Source organism: Idiotropiscis lumnitzeri, unplaced genomic scaffold (genome assembly GCF_059441095.1).
Source record: "Idiotropiscis lumnitzeri isolate Australia: NSW breed Sydney's pygmy pipehorse unplaced genomic scaffold, RoL_Ilum_1.0 HiC_scaffold_116, whole genome shotgun sequence".
Taxonomy (NCBI): Eukaryota; Metazoa; Chordata; class Actinopteri; order Syngnathiformes; family Syngnathidae; genus Idiotropiscis; species Idiotropiscis lumnitzeri.
Window position 1 is genome coordinate 88,127 of NW_028283654.1, and position 27,269 is coordinate 115,395.

The 27,269-nt window shown below is 42.4% G+C and overlaps 1 long non-coding RNA gene across 1 annotated transcript; it reads left to right on the forward strand.

Moving 5' to 3' along the window:
* The first annotated feature begins 22,231 nt into the window (after positions 1-22,231).
* Positions 22,232-26,793, forward strand: LOC148315123 (uncharacterized). Its single transcript, XR_015841248.1, has 4 exons — positions 22,232-22,310; positions 24,585-24,680; positions 25,738-25,890; positions 25,998-26,793. It is a non-coding gene; the product is annotated as an uncharacterized LOC148315123 (long non-coding RNA).
* The last annotated feature ends 476 nt before the right edge of the window (positions 26,794-27,269 follow it).

Consider the following 27,269-nt stretch of genomic DNA (forward strand, 5'->3'; position numbering starts at 1 on the left):
AACAAAAAAACCAAATTATTATTAAAACGTATTATTTTTTTATTCCCCAGCCATTCTTTTTGTATTTATTTAATTACTCCGACTTTTACCTGCTGGTACGCCGTCCGGTGTGCCCTGTGAAATGAAAGGTGGCATTCTTTATTTATTTATTCATTTATTCATTCATAACTGACAGCCTCGCGCTCCGCTCGTGCCCGGGCAGAAGAGGTGCTCCAATTTGGCTTAACTGTGACACACGCCCGCCCTCCTCCCCCGGAGCTTCCATTCGGTTAAACTTAGGGGCCGCTTGGCACCGCCCGTGCCCGGGGAAGGTGCTCCTCTTCGGCTTACTGTGACGCGAGCATGCCCTCCTCCTGCGGAGCTTCCATTCGGTTAAACTTAGGGGCCGCTTGGAACCGCCCGTGCCCGGGGAAGGTGCTCCTCTTCGGCTTACTGTGACGCGAGCATGCCCTCCTCCTCCGGAGCTTCCATTCGGTTAAACTTAGGGGCCGCTTGGCACCGCCCGTGCCCGGGGAAGGTGCTCCTCTACGGCTTAACTGCCACGCACGCCGGCCGGAGCTCTGGTACGGTCCGAACCGCGCGAAACGTCGCCACCGATCGTGTCCGGGGGAACGTGCTCTTCTTCGTCCACTCTCCTCTTCGCCCACGCTCTTCTTCGGCGCACGCCGGCCGTCTAACCGCTCCAGCGCCCCGTCGTGCCGCTCGGCGAAACTACAATGCCCCCGAATATTTTTTAGACCCGCGAAGCACTGAACCCGCGAAAGGTGAACCGCGAAGTAGCGAGGGTTCACTGTATGTATAAGACCAAGACCTACAAAAAAGTCTCTTGGAGCAATGAGCTAGGTTTTACAGGAAGTCGGCCATTTTGAATTTACTTAAAAGGGGGCGGGTCACCACAATGGACTTTGTGTAGAAATTATTATTGGGGCCCGAGCAGCGACCGCGGCGAGGTCCCTATTGTTTTTGTAGAAAATATTATTACTTTTATTATTATTATTATTAGGGCCTGAGCAGCGACCGCTGCGAAGTTCCTATTGTTTTTGTAGAAATTATTATTATTATTATTTTTCCGATTGTTCGATCGCATTTTTGACCCCCGAAACATGCACAAAAACTCACCAAACTTGGCAGTCTCATCGGGCATGGCGAAAAATTTGTTATTTTAACGTCTAATATGAACAGGAAGTGAGTTATGAATTTTTGAAAGTCCGACTTTTGCCCTTTTTTGCATGTTTACAGGGGTCATTCTTTTGCACCCTGATCCTAAAGGCTTCATCTGATTGCCTTAAAATTCTGTCTGTAGCATCTGAAGACCTGGGACAAACACTGGGGCTAAAATTTTTTGTTTCCGAAATACTATATGACGGGGGCGGGGCTTCAAAGTTTTCACTTAAGATTTCCTTCGCCGCAATGGACAAAATGCTTAATAACTCTCCTGCACATGCTGCTAAAAATCCAAAACTTCACATGTACATAAAAAGTCTGTACCTGAAGACATCTATATGTTTATATTCAGTTATACACCTTGCGCCAATCAATATCATTTTTTACATTTTGACTTACTGCACGGTGCCCTTTTAACGAATCTGATTGAAAATTGGCTAGAAAAGACTCAAGACATTGATCTTACTCTATCCCTATTTTTGTGACTTTCCTTCGAAGGGCGTGGCTATTACGGTGCCGCAGAGTCTGATTATTCTCCGTGGCAACAAAAGTTCCTGCAAAATGATTCAGATGATCCATCTTCTCGAAATTTTTCACATTTGAGGATATTCAGGCCCTGAAGACGGCTGCCAACTTATTTTTGATCGCAGTGGTAGCGCCACCAACTGGTTAAAACAAATACAAATTATTTTCGTTGATGTTTTTCTCTGGGCAGGTGAACAAAATCTACCTTATATTTGCTCGGATGAGTGTTTAGGCCTTGAGCATGTCACAATACGAAAGTCTTTCGCCTTCTTCAGAGTGTCACATGATGCTGTCTTGTGACCCGTCTTTATCAGCTGATGTTCCATGAGGGCGTGACTTACCTGTCACAAGAATGAAGGCAAGTCACGCCCCCGCTGTCCGTTCACTCCGCCAAGATGCTGGTCCAGGTGGTAGAGAGGATGAAGGCTCCCTTGTCTCTGTTCATGGTTTTTATGCCTCGCTTGCAGATCTCAATGGCCTCTCTGATCCAGCGCTGTTGTTTGTTCTCTTCTGTGCGGATGACCCTGCCCTTCTCCCGGTCCATGATGTAGTTTTCCCTTTTGCAGTGGTCAGTGATTGCTGATTTGTAATGTTCATGTTGTGCTTGTTCTTTTACTGCTCTGATTTTTTTCATTTTTTTGACAGGTAAGTCACACCCTCATGGAACATCAGCTCAAGACACCATCATGCGACACTCTGAAGAAGGCGAAAGACTCGCCGAAAGATGTCAGGTAAAAAATTTACCTAAAACATAATTGTCTGCTTTTAATGAATCAGTCAAATATCAATAATAAGAAGACAAAATGAACCTAATACAAATAAATGAATGCTTAATAACTCCCCTGCACATGCTCCTAAAAATCCAAACCTTCACCTGTAAATAAAACGTCCCGACCTGAAGACATCGTAATGTTATTATTTTGTTATACACACAGTGCCGCCAAGTGGAATCAAAAATTTGTTTTTATTTTAATTTTCACGTACTGCACGGTGCCCTTTTGACGAATCCGACTGAAAATTAGTCAGAAAAGACTCAAGACAATGATCTTACTCTCTGCCGAATTTTGTGACGTTTTGGCAAAAGGCGTGGCTATTAAGGTGCTGAAAAGTCCGATTGTACTCTGTGGCAACAAAAGCTCCGGCAACATGACTCAGATGATCCTATCTTCTCGAAGTTGTACACATTTGAGGATACTTCAGCCCTGAAGACATCTACCAACTTATTTTACATCGTAGTAGTAGCGCCACCAACTGGTAAAAGCTAATACAAGTTATTTTCTTGGATGTTTTTCTCCGTGCAACTCAACAAGGTCGCCCTCATATATGCTCGGATGACTGTTTCGGCCATGAGGATGTCACAATACGAAATTCGTGATTTTTCGTGAAAAGTTGTGGAGTGGCATTGCACTGTTCGGCAATAAAAAAAAGCTGATTATGAGGTTCTAAATATGAACGACAACTCGTAAAACTTTACACACACATCAGGCCGAGCAAATTTATCAATATTTTATAAGTTAGTTGTGCAGCTTTTTTGAAATGGCTCGCCATGGCCCTCGAGAAATGTTAAAAAAAAGCAGCTCTGGTTGAGTGTTTCACCTCGCTTTTTGTAAATTTTATGGAGTACAGTGAACCCTCGGTTATCGCGGTTAATGGGGACCGAGACCACCCGCGAAAACTGAAAATCCGCGAAGTAGCGGCGGACCTTCAAAAATGCAAAAAAAAAATATACAATATATATAATAAATATATAAATATATATATATATATATATATATATATATATATATATATATATATATATATATATACGGGGGGAGAGAGAGAGAGAGAGTGAAATTCATGTTATAACAAAAAAACCAAATTATTATTAAAACGTATTATTTTTTTATTCCCCAGCCATTCTTTTTGTATTTATTTAATTACTCCGACTTTTACCTGCTGGTACGCCGTCCGGTGTGCCCTGTGAAATGAAAGGTGGCATTCTTTATTTATTTATTCATTTATTCATTCATAACTGACAGCCTCGCGCTCCGCTCGTGCCCGGGCAGAAGAGGTGCTCCATTTTGGCTTAACTGTGACACACGCCCGCCCTCCTCCCCCGGAGCTTCCATTCGGTTAAACTTAGGGGCCGCTTGGCACCGCCCGTGCCCGGGGAAGGTGCTCCTCTTCGGCTTACTGTGACGCGAGCATGCCCTCCTCCTCCGGAGCTTCCATTCGGTTAAACTTAGGGGCCGCTTGGAACCGCCCGTGCCCGGGGAAGGTGCTCCTCTACGGCTTAACTGCCACGCACGCTGGCCGGAGCTCTGGTACGGTCCGAACCGCGCGAAACGTCGCCACCGATCGTGTCCGGGGGAACGTGCTCTTCTTCGTCCACTCTCCTCTTCGCCCACGCTCTTCTTCGGCGCACGCCGGCCGTCTAACCGCTCCAGCGCCCCGTTGTGTCGCTCGGCGAAACTACAATGCCCCCGAATATTTTTTAGACCCGCGAAGCATTGAACCCGCGAAAGGTGAACCGCGAAGTAGCGAGGGTTCACTGTATGTATAAGACCAAGACCTACAAAATAGTCTCTTGGAGCAATGAGCTAGGTTTTACAGGAAGTCGGCCATTTTGAATTTACTTAAAAGGGGGCGGGTCACCACAATGGACTTTGTGTAGAAATTATTATTGGGGCCCGAGCAGCGACCGCGGCGAGGTCCCTATTGTTTTTGTAGAAATTGTTATTAGGGCCCGAGCTGCGACGGCTGCGAGGTCCCTATTGTTTTTGTAGAAAATATTATTACTTTTATTATTATTATTATTATTATTATTATTAGGGCCTGAGCAGCGACCACCTTGCACCACCCAGTGGTGACAAAAATTATAATTTTTTACATTTTGACGTACTGCACGGTGCCCTTTTAACGAATCTGATTGAAAATTGGCCAAAAATGACTTTAGACATTGATCTTGTTGAATCCTTTTGGGCAATTTATCGATACTCATAGTGGTGTCTTTGAAAAAGGTACCGATGACGCGCTGGTCCAATGATCAGCATCTCGGTTTTATCTGAGTTAAGACGCAAAAAATTGAAAGACATTCATAGTTTAATTTCGGCAAGGCATGCCTCTAATTTATAGCAATCACACGGATTCGTTATATCCAACGGCATGTATAATTGCGTATCATCAGCATAACAATGAAAACTAATGTTATATTTCCGTATAATATCACCAAGCGGTAGCATCTAGTACCAATCCCTGCGGAACTCCGCGTGTGATCTTACAAAGATCAGAAGTCGCATTGCCATGAATTACACGGTGCCTCCTCTCCGACAGATACGAATTAAACCAAGAAAGCGCTGAACCTGAAATGCCAACACAAGTTTCAAGGCGTTTTAATAATATGTTATGATCAAGTGTCAAAAGCGGCGCCAAGATCGAGTAAGAGTAATACAGTGAACCCTCGGTTATCGCGGTTAATGGGGACCGAGACCACCCGCGAAAACTGAAAATCCGCGAAGTAGCGGCGCACCTTCAAAAATGCTTAAATTATATATATATATATATATATATATATATATATATATACGGGTAGAGAGAGAGAGAGTGAAATTCATGTTATAACAAAAAAAAATTATTATTAAAACTTCTTATTTTTTTATTCCCCAGCCATTATTTTTGTATTTATTCAATTACTTATTTTTGTATTTATTTAATTACTTCGACTTTTAACTTCTGGTACGCCGTCCGGTGTGCCCTGTGAATGTTATGATCCTCCAGCAGAGCTGGAGGTTTGAGCAGGACTCTCCAAACGCAGACACAAGTAGGATAACAATCCGACGCCAGGTAGTCAGTGTAGGTGGTAGTGAGTGTAATCAGTGAGTGAATGGGAATCCGGTGCGGGGCTGGTGGGCGCGTCTCGCAGCAGCTGACCGCATGGCGCGAGACGATCGCTGGAGGAACGCCCACACAGCTGAAAAAACAAAAACACACGCGGCATGACAGGCACGGATCATGCCAGTGAAATGAAAGGTGGCATTCTTCATTTATTTATTTATTCATTTATTCATTCATAACTGACAGCCTCGCGCTCCGCTCGTGCCCGGGGGGAAGAGGTGCTCCTCTTCGGCTTAACTGTGACGCGAGCATGCCCTCCTCCTCCGGAGCTTCCATTCGGTTAAACTTAGGGGCCGCTTGACACCGCCCGTGCCCGGGGTAGGTGCTCCTCTTCGGCTTAACTGTGACGCGAGCATGCCCTCCTCCTCCGTAGCTTCCATTCGGTAAAACCTGATTGGAAAGGTTCAAATTGATTATTACTAGTCATATATTCATTAAGTTTTTCAAGATTTTTGCAATAAACGGAAGATTTGAAACCGGTCTATAGTTGTTGAGACTCTCTGGGTCGAGGTTTGGTTGCTTAAGTAGCGGTCGCATAATGGCGGTCCTAAAGCTGCTGGTACTATACCCGTGGTAAGTGATAGATTAATAATATTTAAGACAGACGGTCCTAGGGTCATAAACAGTTCTTTAATTAGTTTGCCAGGAAGCGGATCGAGCACACAAGTTGTCGGTTTTGCCCCACTAACCAATTTTGTTTGGCTTTCAAGAGATACTTTTTTAAATTGAGATAAGGTTATCGGACAGTTATCAGCCCTAATGTCCCTATTAACACCATTTATGACGGAATTCAACGGAATTGTAAGAACAGTGTCTTTAATCTCATCACGAATACACTCAATCTTCTGAGTAAAGAATTGCATGAAATCGTGAGCTGAATAGGAAGAGCTATCCGAGGTTGGTTGCTGTTGCGTTAGCATTGCTACAGTAGCAAATAAATATTTAGGGTTGTTTTTATGTAAAACAATTAATCTAGAGTAATAATTAGTTTTGGCTAGATTGAGCGCTTCCTTGTATAAACTAGCGCACCATGCCTGACGGAAGACCTCCAGTTTGGTCGCACGCCATTTGCGCTCAAGCTTCCTACAAGAATCGTTTCAGTATGCGTGTTTCCTCATAAAACCACGGAGTCAGCCTCTTTGGACAAGTTTTAGTTTTTAAAGGTGCGACGGAGTCAGGCGCATTTAACAGAGCGACATTAAAGTTGTTTGTAAGATCATCAATCGTACCAATATAATTAGGAAACGAATCGGTTACTAAAGGGAGTAGCTCAGAGAGCGCAGCGGTGGTTAAGGAGCTAATGTTGCGGCTGCTATAGCTTTGATCATGGTCAGAACGATGGCAATGCGCCAAGACTTCAAATTTGATTAAGTAATGGTCAGCTATAGCACTAGTATATGGTAATACAATTATTTTTGAGGATGCTAAGCCCCGGGTTAATACCAAATCTAACGTGTTACCATTTATATGCGTTGCTTCATCTATTATTTGCATGAAACCAAACATATCAATTATTGTCCGAAACGCCACGGTAAGTGGTTCCGACGGGAGATTCATATGAATGTTGAAGTCGCCCATGATATATTATCCGCATGAGTTACCAAATCAGCCACAAATTCAGAAAATTCATCTAAAAAGCCTGAGTAAGAGCCAGGGGGACGGTAAAAAACGGCAAGATAAAACGGCAGTGCGGCCGTGGATCGCATAATGAGAACTTCAAATGTTTTGAAGGAATTGCTAGGACGAGGACTAAGTTTTAGATTAAATTCGGAAATGAGGGCTACACCCCCATCTTTCTCATCATTGCCTCTCGCAGGCAAGGGGCCAGAGACAATTACTCGACTCAGACTCATCTTTCTGGCGAGATCACAAGTCCTTGCTATGTTTTTTCTTTGTGATCTCTGATTGCTTCATCCTAGTTGTTGGAGCAGTTTTCTTTTGAGTAATGCAGTATGGCAACACCACCACTAGGGCAATTGATGACGTCAGCACTGGTTGCGTTCATCCATAAATAACAAATGCAGGACAGGTGGGGGAACGCTGGTCGGATACCGTTTTTCAACCGCACTTACTCAAGACGCATTATTTATGTACAAACTGGAAGATAGAAGATAGTATATTGTATTGATTACCGCATATGCGCGGATGTTTTTGATTTGAAGTTTGGAAGACCGTAGCCATTGATTTATTTATTTGATTTACTTGACTTCACGGCATGACATCTGGACTGAAATGACTACGATTAAGACTAACCCTTGACTGTTTGACGTGACATACATAACTACACATCAACATCAAGACCAGTGAAGCCGAGCGAACGTCATCGCAACTTCAACCCATGGTGAGTGAGTGCGCGTTAAAACTTTCTTTAGCCAGCGTATCATTGAAACGGCAGTAACACTAGTGTCATTGGAGCCGACGTGTATTACTATATCTGAATAGCTAGCGTTGTTTGCACTGCGCTGGTGTCTAGGTCTCTTGCGTGCTAGCTCCATAAGATTAGCTTCAATGTCGGGTGCTCTGGCCCCAGCAATACACATTCTGTGGTTGGATTTTCAAGCTTAATGTATCGAGTAATGGAGTCACCTTTCACTAAAGTGCGGGAGCCAGGAGACCGAGGTGGAATGGAACTGCTCTGTGTCTTAACAGGCTCAACGCGATTAGCAAGCCGTTTACGGCCAATGCTAACCGGTGCTGTCCGCCACATTTACGCTTACCACATTACTCTGCTCTAGCTGGCGGACACGTCCCTCCAGCAGGGAGAGTCTTTCCATGAGAATGGTGCAAGTGTTGCATGTGGTGGTGCACGAAACCATAGTTGCGTTTTCACTTACTTTTGATACATTGTATCTGATAGTCCCTTGCAGACTAACCATGTGTTGCACGTCATCGCCCAAACAGACTCTATTGTGAGCTACTTCTAATAATTTATTGACGTCCTATTTTGTTCTTCCAAATGTAGCAACCGATAATAATGTGCCCTTTTAAAGTTTTGACGTTTGTTTGAATTCGCCCTTGCTTATTGACTCTGATATTAAGGTCCAATTGTGTCAGTGTATCACGGCCTAATAAGTAAAACGCACGTTCATGTAGAACTGCTTCTCCACTTGCTTTTTTTGTTTGTTTTTTACGTCACGTGATCCTCCGTTGCTTTCACGACTGGTCCTGACAAATCACAAATTTCTTATCAAACTTGATTCTGTCTGTGTAAATTGTAATCGGTTTTCCTGGGTGGTTGACGGCAGTTTCGAGCAAAGTGGCCATGTTTCCTACAGTTGTAGCAGACGTCGTCTTTTGTTGGCAGGTGTCCTCTTCCTCTTCCACGTCCTTGGTAGAAGATCGGTGCTGACGGGGTGGTCGTGAGGCCCGCAGCCCATTTACGCATATTATCTTGGATTGGTGTGATTGTTTGGCAGGCCGCTTTGCATTCATCTCTTGTGGCAGGCTTCCCAGGGCGCTGTTGTCCACTTGTTGAGGCAATCCCGGCTCCTTTTCTCGCTGGCCCTCCTCCTCAGCTCTCTCACCCTGACTTCCTTTTTCACTGTCACTGTCTCTTTGATCCTCGGCTGGTGCATTTCCTCCTTTTTTTCTCGCTCCTGTTTCTTCGTCTTTCTTTATCTCCATATTAAGTACTTTCTGCTTCTTCTCTTAAACGTCTTTCACTCTCTTTCTAAATCAGCACACATCTTTCTTGGAGATGATAACCACCGGACTGCACCACTCCGACTTGGAAGGCTCAATGACTCCAAGCTTCAGCATTTCCTGGAGCTCCTTGGTTAGTCTCTCCACCAAGTGTTGCGGAACTCGGTAGGGGCGCTGACGAATTGGTAATCCTTCTTTGAGACGAATGACGTGTTCTACCACCGTCGTCTTCCCTGGGCTGGCGGAAAAAAGAGAAGGCACCGTCTTGAAAATTAAGCACATCTCTGTGACTTGCTTGGGTTTCCGACGTGCCAGTGCAGGCGCATCTGTCGTCGTCGAGGACTCCAGCTCTGCCTCGTCATCATCATCATCATCATCATCATTGTCGTCGTCCTCATCCTTGTCGTCGTCGTCGTCCTCCTCCACCTTCCGCGCGAGTATGACCTCCTTTGGAGCCTGGTTTGAACGCTCCTTCCACTCTTTGAGGAGGTTCACATGATAAGTTTGTTTATTTTTTTTCTTCTCCGGATGGAAAATCTCATAGGTCACTGGACCCATCTTCCGGGTGACCTCATATGGCCCCTGCCACTTTACTAAAAGCTTGTTGTTGCATGTGGGGAGAAGCCGCAATACTTTTTGGCCGGGTTTAAACTCCCGGTGGCGAGCTTGCTGGTCATACCAGGTCTTCTGGCTTTTCTGGGCCTCCCGCAGGTTGACCTCTGCCTCCTACTGGTACCTGGCCAGTCTCTCCCTCATTTCCAGCACAAATTTCACCACCCCCCGATCACTTCACGTGGTGGAAGGTGCCTCCTAGGCCTTTCGGAGCAAGTCCAATGGCCCCTGAACCTCCCAAGCATGCAAGAGTTCAAAGGGAGAGAAACCTGTTGACGCCTGAGGAACTTCGCGATAGGCAAACAGCAAAAAGGGCAGCCACCGGTCCCAGTCTTTTCCAGTATCATCCACAAATTTCTGGAGCATCTTCTTTAAGGTCTGATTGAACCTTTCCACTAGTCCATCAGTCTATGGGTGGTATGGAGTGGTTTTGATGGCGGAGATGCCCAGTTGTTTGTTGAACAGTTGCATTAACCTTGAAGTGAAATTGGTTCCCTGGTCTGTTAGAATCTCATCTGGTATGCCAACTCTGGAAAGGAGTTGCACCAAGGCACAAAGTACTGCCGGAGCAGTGATTGTGCGCAATGGAAATGCCTCTGGGAAACGTGTGGCGTTGTCACACACTACACCACTGCTTTTTGTCAAAGGACCCACAATGTCCATAGCAATCCTGCGGAATGGAATGTGCAGCTTTTTTAAAATGGCTTGCCATGGCCCTCTAGAAATATTCAAAAACTTCAGCCCTGGTTGAGTGATTCACCTACTTTTTGTAAATTCGATGGAGTATGTATAAGGCCAAGACCTACAAAAAAGTCTCTTGGAGCCATGCGCTAGGTTTTACAGGAAGTCGGCCATTTTGAATTTACTTAAATGGGGGCGGTTCACCACAATGGACTAAATGCTTAAAAACTCCCCTGCTCATGCTCTAAAAAAATCCCAAACTTACCCTGTACATAAGGTGCTAACTTTGATAGGTAAGCTAAACTTTAGCCACAGTAGACGCGTCAGCGACTATGCAATCGGTGGGTGGCATTCATGAGAATCGGGATCGCTCAACATACAGATAATAAATAAAATCACTGTAACTGGAGGGATTGTAAACTGCTAAAGCAGGTACAACAAGCGGATCCAAAAAATTTCTGAGAGTTACCGGTGAGCAGTGGCAGCCAAACGTGCCAGCGTCCACCCAACCGGGAGTTGATTCAATATTCACAATATTTTATTATTTTGTCGTACAGTTGTTTAAAAATGGCTCGCTATCGCCCCCTAGAAAAAAAAAACAACAAAAAAAAACAGCCCCATATCTCTGTTTCACCAAACTGAAAATTTGATGAAGTGTGTACAAAGCCAAGACCTAATAAAAAGTCTCATGGAGCCGTATGCTAAATTGAACAGGAAGTCGGCCATTCTAAATTTATCAGAATCCGAAATCCTTTTATTGTCATTGTACAGTGTGCAACAAGATTAGGGAGCTCCCCTCTCCAGTGCAATACAACAATAATTTAATCAAATATATAAATTAGATAAATAAGAGAATAAATATTGTGATGGAAAATAGTATGAAATTGGAGAAATACAACACAATACGTCGCTGTTCAGCAAGGTAAGGGTGGTCGTGTGTGTGTGCATGTGTGTGAGAGTTCAGAATGGTGATGGCTCTCGGAAAGAAAATGTTTTTCAGTCTATTAGTCTTTGATTTGATGCACCTGTAGTGCCTGCCAACAAATTTACTTCAAACATTGACGAGGCTTTGAAAACAAAAGCTGCTCTAACTTTAACTACAAGCAAATTCCTCTTGAAGATTCCTCACGTTATTTCTCGGAAATATTTCACATTTCCAACGTGCCAGTACCCCAACGTTGTCCGGGTGGCGAGGGCCCTTTATAGCTGCTCGCAGCTCTAGTTTTTAATTAATTTTTTAAAATCAATGGTGATGACAGTGAAATATGTCTGGTCTGGTATCATGATAGCTGGAGGATATTTTGTCATGATATTTTAGTCAGGCCTGATAACAGTGATGTATGCTGATTTCAGGCTACTTTTATTTTGAAATGCCGTATCACATTTTGGTGGGACCGCAATTGATGGACAACTGGGGTTGTCTAGTGTCCCCCAAAATGGGTCTGATATCACGATAGCTCGAGGGTATTTTGAAATGATTATTTTAAAATCAGTGTTGATGACAATGAAATGTGCATATTTCAGGTGTTTTTTTTTTTATTGTGAAATTACACCAGATTTTGATGGGACCACTTTTGATGAACAGCTGGGGTCGTCGAGTGTCCAACAAAACTAGTCTGGTATTACGACAGCTCCAGCTCTTTTATTTTAAAATGCCTCCTTACATTTTGATGGGACTACTTTTGGTGGAAAGCTGTGTTGTCTAGTGTCCTCCAAACCTGGTTTGGTATTACCATAGCTAGAGGATATTTTTTAATGAAATTTTAAAGTCAGGCATGATGACAGTGAAATGTGCAGATTTCAGGCAACTTTTAGTTTGAAATTACAAATTAGATTTCAATGGGACCACTTTTTATGGACAGCTGGGGTAGTCTCGTGTCCCACAAAACTGGTCTGGTATCACGAAAGCTCGAGCTATGTTTTTTTTTAACTCAGTGGTGATGACCGTGAAATAAGCGAATTTCAGGCTACTTTTATTTTGAAGTGCCACATCACATTTTGATGTGACCACTTTTGGTGGACAGCTGGTGTGGTCTAGTATCCCCAGTCCTGGTTTGGTATCACGATAGTTTGAGGATATTTTTTAAAGATTTTTCTTTTAAATCAGTGTTGATCACAGTGCATATTTCAGGTGATTTTTTTATTTTGAAATGCCACATCAAATTTTGAAGTGACCACTTTTTGTGGACAACTGGGGTGGTCTGGTGTCCCGCAGAACTCGTCTGGTATCACGATAGCTTGAGGATTTTGTAATGATTTTAATTTTTTTAATCATTGGTGACGACAGACAAATAAGCAAATTTTCACGCTTTTATTTTTAAATATCCAATCAGATTTTGATGGGACCACATTTGTTTTTCCGGTTCCGTCGCCACGCGAGTGGCTACCTGCTAGAGCAGCACGGCTCACTATTTGAGCCTTTTTCGCGTGTTTTTCCCTTTACCCAGTTTTATTTATTTTACCTCATCGCAGCAATGGACATCCAAATTGCGGTGGTTTTATTGCTGCTGAGGGCTGTTTTTTGCGTGATCGTGTCCGGAGATGTCACTGGGAGCTACGGATCAATCGTTTACACAAGAGATCAGCTGTTAGCACTTCGTGCTAACCCCGTGCCGACTCCCGGAGCGAGACCCGATATCCCCCACGAGTTGAGGAGGAAGAGACGGGGGATGTCGCGCGGGGGCGAAACGCCAGGCAAAGAGGAGGCGTGACCACCCCGTCCTCCCGTCCGTTTTTATGGGAAATGTTAGATACCTTCCCAAGAAAATGGACGAGCTAACAGCGCTAACGCGGCACGAGAGGAACTTCCAATGAGCTAGCTTGCTGATGTTCACGGATTCATGGCTAACAGAGCTAACGCCGGACACCGTTGTGGAATTTGACGGCTTCCAAATACTACTTGCGGACAGGACACTGGAAAGCGGTAAGAGGAAAGAGGAGGGCTGGCTGTGTTTGTTAATGATAGATAGTGTAACCCTAGGCACATCACAGCTAAGGAGCAACTTTCCAGTCGGGACAATGAGCTGCTAGCTGTTAGCATGCGTCCATACTTGACAAGCATCGCGAGTTAACAAGGACGCGCACGTAACAGGTGCGTGAGTAAACTGCTTAAAACTTTGATCGTCATTCGGCTGACCTACAAATTGAGACGCTACAGTCAGTTTGACGTTTTTGTTTGCTTCATTGTGGATTGACATGGAGGAACAAGACAGTGGAAAGCGGACATTAAAAATGACGGAGAAAAGCTGTAGAAGATCACAAGCCTAAACGGATGCAGGCACGCAGCTGCAAATTTGCTCAATTGACCTCCATGCAACGTCAAATTCAACAATTGATGGAGGATGATGCAAATGTTGACGCTGTAAAAAACTGAGGTTCGTGTTTGCTTTAGCGGCATGGAGCAAGAATTTGTGGACCTCAATTCCGGTCTGCAAAATTTAAAGACTGAAGAGGATTTTGCCGATGACCAAAATAACTGGTTTGATCCAAAAAATGTAATTAATGGAAATGTGAGCAATGGAAGAAGGACGTTTTGAAACGTGCAGAGGAAGGATGCAATAAACAAATATCACCTGCTGATAGTAGATCTGCATCAACTAACTACACCCATAGAAGTAGAAGTAAAGAATCTAACAGACAGAAGCTCACTTCTGTCAACGTCTTCAATTAAATTAAAGGCTCAAATGGAACGAGCATGTTTAAAGGCAAAGGCTGCTGATTTACAACAAAGGTTGGCACTTGAGCAAGAAGAAGCTGCAATTAAAGCAAAGAAGGAAATGCATGCAATGCAAACGGCACTCCCTGAGTCTGATGCTAAATTGGATGTCTTGAGAAGATATGAAAATACCCAGGAGGATGGTATCCACATTCCTGATGAGTGTGTTACAATTTAAACAAGGAAAAACATTCAATTACCATCACAGCCTATCAGAGCAACAAGCAGTGTTGACCTGAAATGCTCCCACTTCGACTATTCCAATGGCTAGATTTCCACATCAGACAGAAAGTAGAGAACAACAGGGACATGTGCTTGATGGCCTTTGCCACGCAATCTCACAGCAAGCCAGTGTCGCAGAATACTTAGCAAAGAGTCAAAAAGCATCGCTTCTTCCCGAACTTTCCATTCCTACGTTTTACAGGCGACCCTCTGCATTATAAAACCTGTATAGGTGCCATTGAACATGGGATTGAAGGCCGTACAAGTGATAACCGTGATCATCTTCAATTTTAGCTGCAGTATACTAGTGAACAACCACATGAGTTGGTGAAGAGCTGCATCCATATGGAACCTCTGACAGGATATACCAAAGCAAAACAAATCTTGAAGGAGTTTTATGGTGATGACTTCATGATAGCAGAAGCATATTTAAAGGAAGCCATGGATTGGCCAACAATCAAGTCTGAAGATGGTGTTGCACTTCAGTCTTTCACATTATTCCTTATGGGCTGTTCGAACATAATGGCAGATGTTAATTACATGGAGGACTTGGACAACATGGCTAATATAAAGGCATTGGCAAACAAACTTCCATACAGACTTATAGAATCTTGGAGAAAATTTGCCTGCAATCTCCAAGAAAGAACAAATAGAAGAGTGAAGTTTAAGGATTTTGTTGACAAGCACGAAAGATTTCTATAAAACAGAAAACAAAATCACAACACACAGAAACAACAAAATCAAAGAAAGTCTTCACAACAGTCATTGTGCCCGCCAAGATGGAAAACAACAAAACCACCACGCCAAAGGCAGAACCTGTTTCAGTGGATGCTATTGCCAAACCATGTGCTAATTGTAATGGAGAGCAACACAGTCTCACAATTGGTAAGGAATTTAGGAGAAAGCATCACAAGGATAAGATTGACTTCTTGAGGAGCAAGGGTCTGTGTTTTGCATGTTTGATGCACGGTCGCATTAGCAGTTGCTGGAAACAAAAGCTTCAATGTCAAGAATGCTCTAGACTGCATCCTACAGCACTACACATTGTCCATAAACTTCTGCAAAGAAACAGCCTAAGACGATTGTGAATAGCAGTACCTATTAAGCGCCCTCGTACAAACAACAGAAACCTGGGGTGTCACTGGGGCCTGTAAATAGGACTGCATCCTTTCAATAATTCCGGTATGGGTCAAGGCACAAAAAGGAACCAAGACAGTGGCGACTTACTGTCCGGTTTAAAAATGCCCTGACGCCTTTTTTAGACTGAAATAACTTACTAAAGTTTTCGTTTTGTGCCATTCAGAATGGGAGAGGGAGCCAGGAGGTGAAACAGCCGTCTTGCCAGTTCAATCCCGCACACCCTCTGACTCTCACCCTCCGTTCTGCCTTTTTATTGAAACTAACTCATCAATAACTAATCACCAGAAGACAGAAAAGCATCAACAACTAATCACCAAGAGACAGAAAACATCAATAACTCACGGTATAAAGGTCAGTTTAACTAAAGCATCAATAACTAATCACCAGGGACTCCAGCAGGCAGAAAATCATAACCCAAGGTCAGTTTAACTAAACACATCTTCAGGATACGGTGTCTGTGTGTGTGTGTGTTAAAATAACAAGTAAGTGTCTCTGTGTGTGTTCAACATTAATGAGTGTATAAAAACATGATTATGAATACACAAACTGATTACCTATCCTCAGCCCATCTTACATTTCCCCCCTGTTGTGGATTTAAAAATCATGTCCTTACGGCTTTAAGACAGATCATCATAATGAAATCATACAACAGTGTGATCATCAGTGGAGGAGCGAAAACCTCACATTAGGGAAAAATTCCCCTCCTCCCTTCCGGCGTAGAATGAGATCCTCATAATTTGATGACCATCAGGGAATAAAACTTGTCCCTGGGGTGACTTGGTGGAGGCCCTTGCCTCGTTGTAGGAGAGATAAGATAAGATAAGATAAGATAAGATAAGATGTCCTTTATTAGTCCCACAATGGGGAAATTTGAGGTGTTACAGCAGCAAAGATATAGATCACACAGAGTCGGCGGCGTAATGTAGCCGTTAATGTATAACATTAGCAGCAGACATTCAGAAAAAGCATGCAAATATACACAGTATAAACGTATCTAAGTGTAAGGAAACACTCCTAATGTTTGTCCATTATACGGAGGGGGAAACGCTGTAATGATAAAAACTACTGAATGATTGAAAATACTGCAATCATAAAAATATTCCAATGATAAAAGTACTGTAATGGTAAGAGTACTGAAATGATAGAAAAGTACTGCATGATAGAAAATACTGCAATGGTAAAAGTACTGTAATAGTAAAAGTACTGCAACGATAGAAAAATACTGCAATGATGAAAGTACTGCAATGGTAAAAGTACTGCAATGGTAAAAGTACTGTAATAGTAAAAGTACCGCAATGATAGAAAAATACTGCAATGATAAAAGTACTGCAATGATAAAAGTACTGTAATAGTGAACATCCTGCAGTGGTAGAAATACTACAGTGATAGAAGTATTGTAATAAGAATACTGTAATGGTAAACAAAATACATCATTGGTCAATATTTAAGTACACCCTTGGCTGAAAGTACAGTAGTAGTTAATATTGCATCCTAGGACTGCACAATTGCACTAATGCCCTCCCGTTTGTAGGCCTGACCCAATGTTCTTGTTAAAAAGTCTGACAGCAGTTGGCAGGAAGGAGCGGCGAAATCTCTCTTTGGTACAGCGAGGGTGTAAAAGTCTGTCACTGAAGGAGCTGTAAAGTGTTCTCAGAGTGTCATTGAATGGGTGGGCTGGTTTGTCCAGCATTGATGACAGTTTTGCCGTCATCCTTCTGCCCCCCACTGAGTCCACAGAGTCCAGGGAGCAGCCCAGGACAGAGCTGGCCCTCCTCACCAGTTTGTCCAGTCTCTTTTTGTCTCGGCCCGAGATGCCTCCTGCCCAGGAGACCACTCCATAGAAGATGACTGATGAAACCACCGAGTCATAGAAGTTCCTGAGGAGTGTTCCCCGAACGCCAAAGGACCTCAGCCGCCTGAGTAGGAAGAGTCTGCTCTGACCCTTCCTATAGAGAGCGTCTGTGTTGTCGCTCCAGTCCAGTTTATTGTTCAGATGAACACCCAGGTACTTGTAAGTTGAGACCCTCTCAACGTCTGTTCCCTGGATATTCACTGGTGCAGGTGGAGAGTGCCGACGCTTGCGGAAATCCACCACCAGCTCTTTGGATTTCCCAGCGTTGATTTGGAGGCGGTTCTGCTGACACCAGTCCACGAACCCCTGCGTAACCCCTCTGTACTCCCGATCGTCATCGTCAGTGATGAGGCCGACAATCGCAGAGTCATCAGAGAACTTCTGCAGGTGACAGGTTGTGGAATTGTATTTGTAGTCCGAGGTGTAGAGGGTGAACAGGAAGGGAGCCAGCACAGTTCCCTGCGGCGCTCCCGTGCTGCAGAGGAGCACGTCAGACACACAGTCCTGTGTTCTCACGTACTGTGGCCGGTTTGTGAGGTAGTTGTGAATCCATGTGATGAGGTGGTGGGCCACTCCCGCCTGCTCCAGCTTGTCTCCCAATAAGGCGGGCTGGATGGTGTTGAAAGCACTTGAGAAATCAAAGAACATGATCCTCACCGTGCCCCCCGCCTTCTCCAGGTGGAAGAGTGAAGTGTGGAGCAGGTAGATGATGGCATCATCCACATTGATGCCAGGCTGGTATGCAAATTGGAGTGGGTCCATTGAGGAGCTGACCAGGGGGCGCAGATGGACGAGGACCAGTCTCTCCAGGGTCTTCATCAGATGAGACGTCAGCGCCACTGGTCTGAAGTTGTTGAGCTCCTTCGGATGGGGTGTCTTTGGAACCGGAACCAGGCAGGATGTTTTCCACAGCTGGGGGACTCTGCCCAGCTTCAAGCTCAGGTTGAACATGTGCTGGACGATTCCACACAGCTGGTCTGCGCAGGATTTGAGGAGCTGGGAGCTGGTCCCATCTGGGCCTGCCGCCTTCCTCGCCTTCATCTTCCTCAGCTGGTTCTTCACCTGAGATGTTGTGAGGAACAAGGCTGAGCAGGAGGAAGTGGTGGTTGTCTGATGAGGCTGGGAACTGGAGCCTGTGGAGAGAGAGAGGGGCGAGAGAGGGGGAGAGAGGGTCTTGTTCGCAGTGGCAGGAGGGGTGGGTGGGGGCTGCATCAGGGAAGCCTGAGCGGGGTCAGACATTTGATCAAACCTATTGAAAAATAGGTTCAACTCATTTGCCCACTGAAGCCCCCCCCCCTTCTGGGTCTTACCTGCTTGTCCGTGGCCTGAGATGGTCTTCAGGCCCCTCCAGACATCCCTGGCATTGTTCCGCTGCAGTTGTTCTTCCATCCGCATCCTGTAGGACAGCCGTCCTTACCTCCCGGATCTTCGTGTATGGTGTGTGTGTGTGTGCACGTGTGAGGACAGGGGCAAGAAGTCCATGTGTTTTTACGTTTCAGTGTCCAGTTTGAGTTCGTCATTCTCAACATTAATCAGGTTGTAATGGTACATTTGGGCAACAAACCTACGATTAACCATCGTCTTTGTCATAAAAATAATGCAACATGAACAGACTACACATAACAAAATGAAAACTATAATTATCCCTATATATTGTTTTTTAAATTCTTCATAGTGGTCATAACATCAATAATTGTTTCATTTTTATTAAAAATTTAAATGCAGTAATGTACTCCAATCAAGGCTGATATTCCTTTATGTACGTCATTAATTTCCAAACAATATCTAATCTTTTTGTTCTGTGGCTTCAACATATTTATCATCTCATCAATATTAGCACCACAGAGTACTGAGTTTCGAGATCCTCACAATAGTCGTTCTCAAAATGATATTTTATTTTTATCAATTTAGCTTTGTTAAGGTAAGATATTTTATTGACAATCTAACATTAATATGCAAAGAACATGTACATTAGTACGAAATGTAAAAGAAAATTGTGGTGGGGGGGTGCGAATTGTTTTCTTCTTGGTAGGGGGGGCATGACAGGAAATAATTGAGAACCACTGGTCTAGTCACACACCAGCTCGGGTTCATTCCCTACCAGAGAAATGACATTCCATGTCCCCAGAGCTAGGCGCTTTATGTTGCCGGGGATTGGACTGCCTTTGACTGCCTCCTAGCTCAAAGGAAACCCAAATTCTTTGGTCCCGCCCACTGGTAGTGAGCCGAAGCCCTTGTATTAAATAATAAATAAATACATAAAATAAAAAAATTAATAAATTTAAAAAACGGACCGATCCACTGCTTGGGTTAGTTTGACCCACCTTGAGATCCGTTCCCACTCAGTGACAGTGTCTACAAGCCACTGCCACCAGGCCAGTGAACCCAACGTCCAGGCAGTGACAAAAAACGTGATCAAATTACATTGCTCATCATAAGGTGTTTGTGAGACGCTCTTTGTATGTTTCCTCAATTAAGACCTGTTTTCCATTGGTGTATTTGAAAAAAGTGGTGAACCTGTTAAATTCACTACAAAACGTTAAGAAGATGAAAGTAATGTTTGAAGGAATATTATTTTTCTATCGACGTGCCGGCGGGCGGGCACAGATAGAGAGTGATAAAGCAGCACCACCCGCGCGGGGCGTGCTGACGAAAAGGCAAGCGCTCCTCCTCTCATCGCGTCCTTATTAAGACAGAAAAAAGACGCTGTTGAATTTGACCTATTCGCAGTTCGAGCAGGTGCTTAACGCTGGAGAATATCACCACTTCGAAGTTCGAACTGCTGTTGAAACGGAGAGGTAAGTGTTTTTCGTTGGGTTTTTTTCAAAACATGCGTCGAGTGCATTTGTTCATAGTTAGAGATAGTTGTGTGGAAAACACTATACAAAGTAGCACCATGGATGTGGGCCTACAACACTGGCCTAGCAAACATGTGCTCCTACATCGACATAATTGACGAGCTCCAGTTAAGCATTGAATAATTATAAAACGTCATGGTGCTTTTACTCATTTAAAGAACTAAACCGACGCGTATTGTCATCCGGTGGTCAGGTTTGCATTGAATGTGAGCACGAGGGACGCTAGTTTGTTGCATTAGCTTTGCGGAGCTAACAGCTTGCACTTTTGTTATAGAACCACAGAATGCAAGTACCATGATAATTTCTGTCATTAATTTTTGTGTAAGACACGATGTTCACTGGTTAATTACATGATTCTTAAAGCAAAGGTTACTGTGAATGCAATTTTGGTAAGATTTTTGTAGTCACACTGCATAAATCTGTCTGTGTCTGTTGTTTAAACTTCAATATAAACTATTATGGTTGAAATCGTTAATTGGGATGGAGGAATTGATATTTTTTTAATTTATAATTTATTTTTCTTACACTGATATTGTTAAAACTCCATTTAGCCCATAGTATTAATAATTCTCAACACAATACTGTCTTTTTTCTTTATAGAATAAACAATGCCTTCCCTGAGATGCAGGAAGTCCCCAAAGCAGGATACTATTGAACATGCAGTCAAGGGTCTGGACAAGACTGCAGAGTTAGAAGCGAAGTATATAAACTAATTTAAAGGTATGATGTTAACGCTTTTGCTAAGATATATTATTGTTTTCTGATAACCAAGCTGACATCGTTTTTTAAGTGGTTATTTTACATTAAGAGTGTCTTGACCTTTTCTTTTGCCACTTTTGTCAGTTTCAAGTTATTTCAGTGAGTGTGAAACCTGATGGTAGGAGTTCTATCTAAATTAAGGCTGTACTTGATGACGCCCTCCGGCATTTTTATACCACAATCGACCGGTGAACAAGTCCGATATTGATAGTCTAGTGTAAAGCACGTAATACGTCACAGAGATCACGTGACGCGATCCAATATGACTGTGTACAGTGTATGTCATTGTTTTGAAACTAAATAATCTTAAAGTTTTTTTTTTTACGTAACCAGGTGCAATTGACATTTGTACTTTCAGTCCTAATACATACTGGCTAATGCAATGCTGGAAAATGAATTTTGGCTGGTCTGTTCCTTTAAAATCATAAAGAAGGGCTCTGCTCTATCCCTCACAAGAAGCAATGTTTCAAACCACCCTACATTAGTATAGTGGCCCAAATGAATATGATGACTCCTTATTTGTGTGCTTAAAAATATGACGAAGCTAACTTGATTTCCCTGTTAACTAGGTCGAGGAGTATTTACCAAGGCCCCTTTCAGGAAAGACGACTTTATTCTTTATTATGGAGTACAGAGGAAAATTGATAGATTCTGATGAATCTCAACGCAGGAAGATGGATGGAAGAGGCACTGTCTTTTTGTTTGACTTCCGCCGGCAAGAAAAAACTTGGAGGTGAGGCAAAGATTGAGATGTTATCTTATTTTTGTTTTTATTTAAAAAAATAAACACATACTCATCCCATAAGTGTTAGGGGAAAAATCATTCTCTAAGCAAAAATGTATAATTACTTTTATTCATGCGTTGAATCTGTACAAATGAAAATATAGATCATGAAGTCTCAAAGACAAGCTGTTAATAGGGTCTGATTCCAATAGAAATTTCTTGTATGATTTGATTTAGATTTAAAAATTGTGGATTTCCTATTTTTATGTTTTGTGTACACAAGATTGTCTCAAAGATTAATTTCTGACATTGATTGAATAATTGTTTTTTTTTTTTTTAATCTATTTTAAGTGTTGATGCAGCTCAAGAAGATGGCAGTCTGGGAAGACTGGTTAATGATGACCACATGCACCCCAACTGTAAAATGAAGAAGATGACAACAGAGGACAGACCACACCTCTGTCTGTTTGCGCTCCGAGACATTGATGTTGGCGAAGAAATAACTTAAGACTATGGACCAGCTGGCCTTGGAGAACACAGGTTTGTAAGATGCATCTTTAAGTACAATAACAGAGCCCACTTGTGGTGTTCTGGTGATGTAGTTTCCAATTAGTTTGGCAATCTAATAAATGTATGTGAAGTTTCTATGGAAGTTGAACATGATGACTGACTGGGGGAGTTCTCCATTGTCCACTATCTGTAATTCAAATTTGTGGGTCTGAGTCAAAGTTTGGCTCTGCAGGAACAACGAACTGGTCAGGGAGTGACAGTATTACAAAGTTCTGCGTTACTCCTTTCTGGGCGGTGGCCCTGTTAGGCCATCATATGCCATATTGCAAATATCCCCATTGTGGGACTAATTAAGGACATCTTTATGTTGTGGTTTCCCTACCAGAACCAGCACCAACCCTGTATATTCATGATATAAAACACTGTTTCAATTTGATATTTAGCCTTTCTATACTGTAAAAATAGAAGACCCCAGGCTTTCCTGCGCGCCCTTGCCCAATTGGTGGTGTTCAGGAGACAACCTGGGACTGAAATATCAGTCACAACCAGTGTTGTTTTCGTCACTGATGACTATGACGAAAATACTTCGTTAACGCCCCTTTTTTAATGACGATGACAAGCTATACGAGGTTCTTTTATGACGAAAACATGACGTGATGTACATGAATTTTTTTCGTTGACTAGACAAAATTGTTAGCATGTGGTTCATAAATTATTTTATGTTGCTTTTAGTGAAATAAAGCCACAACAGTTGCCCAACAAAATGTTTTGCTTCTCTGCTTATTTTGGAGCAGTGAGTATTGATTCCACTGTTGCCCCTTTTTTCTGTTTGTAATGAAGAATCCTTAGTAGTCCATCCAAAAGTCTTTGTTATTGGGTGGAAACCTTGAATGCCTTGTTTTAACTCAAATGGACTTAAACCCATCCATCCATCCATCCATCCGTTATCTGTACCGCTTCTCCTCACTAGGGTCGCGGGGGGTGTTGGAGCCTATCCCAGCTGTCTTCGGCAGTAGGCGAGGTACACCCTGAATTGGTGTCCAGCCAATCGCAGGACATGCATAGACGAACAACCATCCACGCTCACACTCATGCCTCGGGGCAATTAGAGTGTCCAAGCAACTTGCCATGCATGTTTTAAGAATATGGGAGGAAACCGGATTACCCAGAGGAAACCCACGCAGGAAGGCCGGAGCCAGAATCGTACCTACGACCTCAATATTGTGAGGCCATCATGCTAACCAGTTGGGCCACCGTGCCGCTTGGACTAAAACCTTTGTGAATAAATTGACGAAAACTAGGGTAAAACTTTTTTTGCGTTTCCGTCGATTAAAACTGGACTAAAACCCTTTTTTTAGTTTTCGTTGACTAAAACTGGACTAAAACTATAACGAATTGGGATGACTAAATGTGATGTAAACAAATCAGCACTTTGTCCAAATGACTTGGACAAAATCTAAAATGCCTGCCAAAAACAACACTGGTCACAACACGTGTCTACAGAAGATTAATTGGCATGGGCGAAATTAATTAGTTTTATTTCATTCATGAGCTTATGTTTTGTTTTGGGTGGCTAAGGCTTAAAATGTGTAAAAATCTAATCCAACCTCAAATATAATTAATTCAATAAATTTATGATGCTACTAAAACATCGAAGCAGCCTCCTCCAGGCTTTACAGACTCAGAAATGGAGGTATGCGTATCGTGTGCTCATCCTGTCGTGTCTCGAGATGTTAAAATTGCAGTTAGATAGACGTGTGCTGATTAGACAAGACTTCTAATATATCTGGTGTCACAGGATATTTGTCAGTGAATGTGTATGTCTGGTTTGAGGCTCACTCAGCTTTTTCTTGTGTTGTGGGGTCCAGTTGAGTTGAATTGCGAGTCAGGTATGTTGGCCATCTGACACCCAACTGTCAGGTTTGCGTTCGTGGGGACCCCGTAGAGCCATTTTTATTGTTGACATAAATCATTGCTAATCATCTTTTCCTTCATTATCATATGAAATACAGTTAGGAGTTGTATGTGCCTTTACTATGTTATAATCTTAGAACCTACCAGCCACTACAGCTGTCCGACAAGAAGACTTTTGGCTGTCCTGTGCTCCATTGCGGCCCTGGTGGCGTTCAAAAGACAACCTGTGACTGAAATATCAGTCACAACATATCTCTACTGAAGATTAATTGTCATGCGCTAAAGTAATTGGTTTTGTTTCATTCGTGAACTTGTTCGTTAAAATGTGTAAAATTCTGATCCATTTTCTTTTTTTTAATTCATTAAATTAATATTCAACTTGTTCATTAGGATGGAGGACAACCGACAATGACTGAATCGGCTGAGGTTGATGCCACCAGAACATCGAAGCAGCCTTCTCAAGGTTTGACAGACTCTGAAAAGGAGGTATGCGTATCATGTGGTCATCCTGTCGTGTCTTGAGATGTTAAAATTACAGTTAGATAGACCTGTGCTGGTTGGACAAGTTTTCTAATATATCTGGACATAAATCGTAGCTAATAATATTTTCCCTCATCATCATATGATATACAGTTATGCGTAGTGTATGTCTTTACTATGTTACAATCTAAGAACCTACCAGCCACTACAGTTCTCTCATTGGGAGACTTAAGCTTTCGTCAGGCTGTCGACTGCTGCATTGCCCTCTTATTGGCTTTAAGTACACAACCTGTAACTGAATTATCTGTCAGAACAGAACCTATGTGTCCACAGCAGGTGATTTGGCATGTGGATTCTTCAGATTTTTAGAAAATAGGTAAAATTGTGATCAAAAGTTTAAAATGTATAAAATTCTGGTATAGTTTGCAATAGTATATCTATTAAATCATTTCAAAACTTCTTAACAAGGATGGAGAACATTGGCTGTGACCGAATTGGTTGAGGTTTACATTACCAGGACCATTGAGCAGCCTCCTCGGGATCTACAAATTTAGGAATGAAGATATGCATCCCATGTTACAATCCTGTTATGGCCCGAGGTTTTGAAGTTGCAGTTACATATTGGGCTGGGCGATATGGCTGATAAGTACATAGCGATATAAGTATTTCATATGGGTCCATCGATACACATTGAATTCTTTTTTCGTATTATTTTATTCATTATTTTTTTTATTTTCCAATATTTTCACTGCCCTGTTAAAAAAACATTTAATGTAGTTTTCCTCCCGGGAGCTTTTTGTTACGGTCAATTAAGTGTTTTTGTTAAATATAGCTGCGTAGAATAATTATATGCATTATTATCGTACCACAATGTTTTGGTTTTGCAAATAATTTCCTAAAATCATTCTAATTTTATGACATTATTTTGTCATAATATCATTCATCAATATTTTAGTTTTTTTTTTTTTTCAAATAGAATTAAGACCTTTTTCTGTGCAGATTCCTCTGGGGATTAAGTATTTAATGGGTTCTCAATTTTCTCTTGGACTCTGATGCAACCCAGTCTCCTCCCTTGGACAAAAAATATGGGCTGAATCTTCCTTGGAATAACGACACAGATTCTGACGAATCATTGTCAAATCCTGCCCCTGAACTTTGTGCCTCAGACCCAGACCATATTACTATCCCAAGGCTCAGGAGGACCAAAAGTATACAGGTAAACAACCCATATAGATTTCAGGGAATCTTACAAGCAAATTGCATATATTTTATTGGTCTCCTGCCTTCTATCCTTTATATTTCGTTGTTGTTGTTGTTTTTTAGATTAAAAAAACAGGCTGACTTTGGAATGGAGAAGCATTATTACTCCAACTCAGATGACGGTGGAGATGAATATATTCCGGATACAAGTGAGGCCTCTGATTCAGACGGAAGTGAATCTTTGAAAATTGTGGACCCTCTCTTGAAGTCTAAGAATGCCTTCAGAGATTTTTCTCCCACACCACGAATCTCAAAAGCCACCTCAACGCAGGTTGTTAATCAAGGGCGTTCACCCGTTCGGAGGAGTAGCAGCATTGGTGTGATTCTTGAATTCTATGGCTCTTCAAATATTTGTGCAGTTTAACACAAATCATCCAAAATAGAATTCAAGCACATCTGTGACAGAAATTCAAATTCAGAAGTCAAAGAGAGAGAACAAAAAAAAAATCTAATGCTGCGCTTCTTCCGAAGACATATACTGTAAACAGTAAATGTATGTTAGGACAATCTTGAAAAAAGTATTAGAACACCCTTTACTTTTATTTCTTGTTAATTTTATTAACCAAAATATGTCCATTTTTATTACAGATTAATGAATACAAAATTAAAACTCTAATCAGCTACTTTTTAATCGTTATATTTGTATAAACAAATGTTATACATCTGTGTGTTAACTTATACAAGAAATGACGGAAAAGCAAGGGTGGTTTAGTATTTTTTTATCGTATATAGTCTGTATAATATCTTTAACCTATGCTGATGCTGTTTAATACTGATTTAAATAATAATAATAATGTCATAATCTGTTGGTTTTACATGAACAAAACCTTTCAAGCACTTTTTAAAATTCTAAATACTACCTCTTGTCAGTAAGTTGGTTCACAGCACTGCCTTGGAGTGAAAGTGTGTAGTGCTGAGACAGTCGGTATGTGCTGAGTCGTCTGACGTTTGTGTGACTGGTACCCAGGAAGGTAGCAAAACCAGGCAGTGTGTATGTCGTACCCAGGAAGGCAGAGAAACCAAGCAATATGTATGTGGTACCCACGAAGGCAGAGAAACTAAGCAGTGTGTATGTGGTACCCGGGAAGGTAGCAAAACCAGGGAGTGTGCATAGATACAGACCCCAAAAGTGATTAAAACCAAATAAAGTCCCCAGAAGATCATCTGTAGTCAGGTGAAGGACCCTGTACTTTGTTCAACTCATTTACTCCCTTAGACGTACAAAGACGTCTTTTAATGCAATGGCGCCCTCTACCAAAGACGTATAAGTACGTTTCCTGTCTTTTTTACGTCATAGTGTACATAAGGGTCTGATGCAACCTCTGACTGAGAATC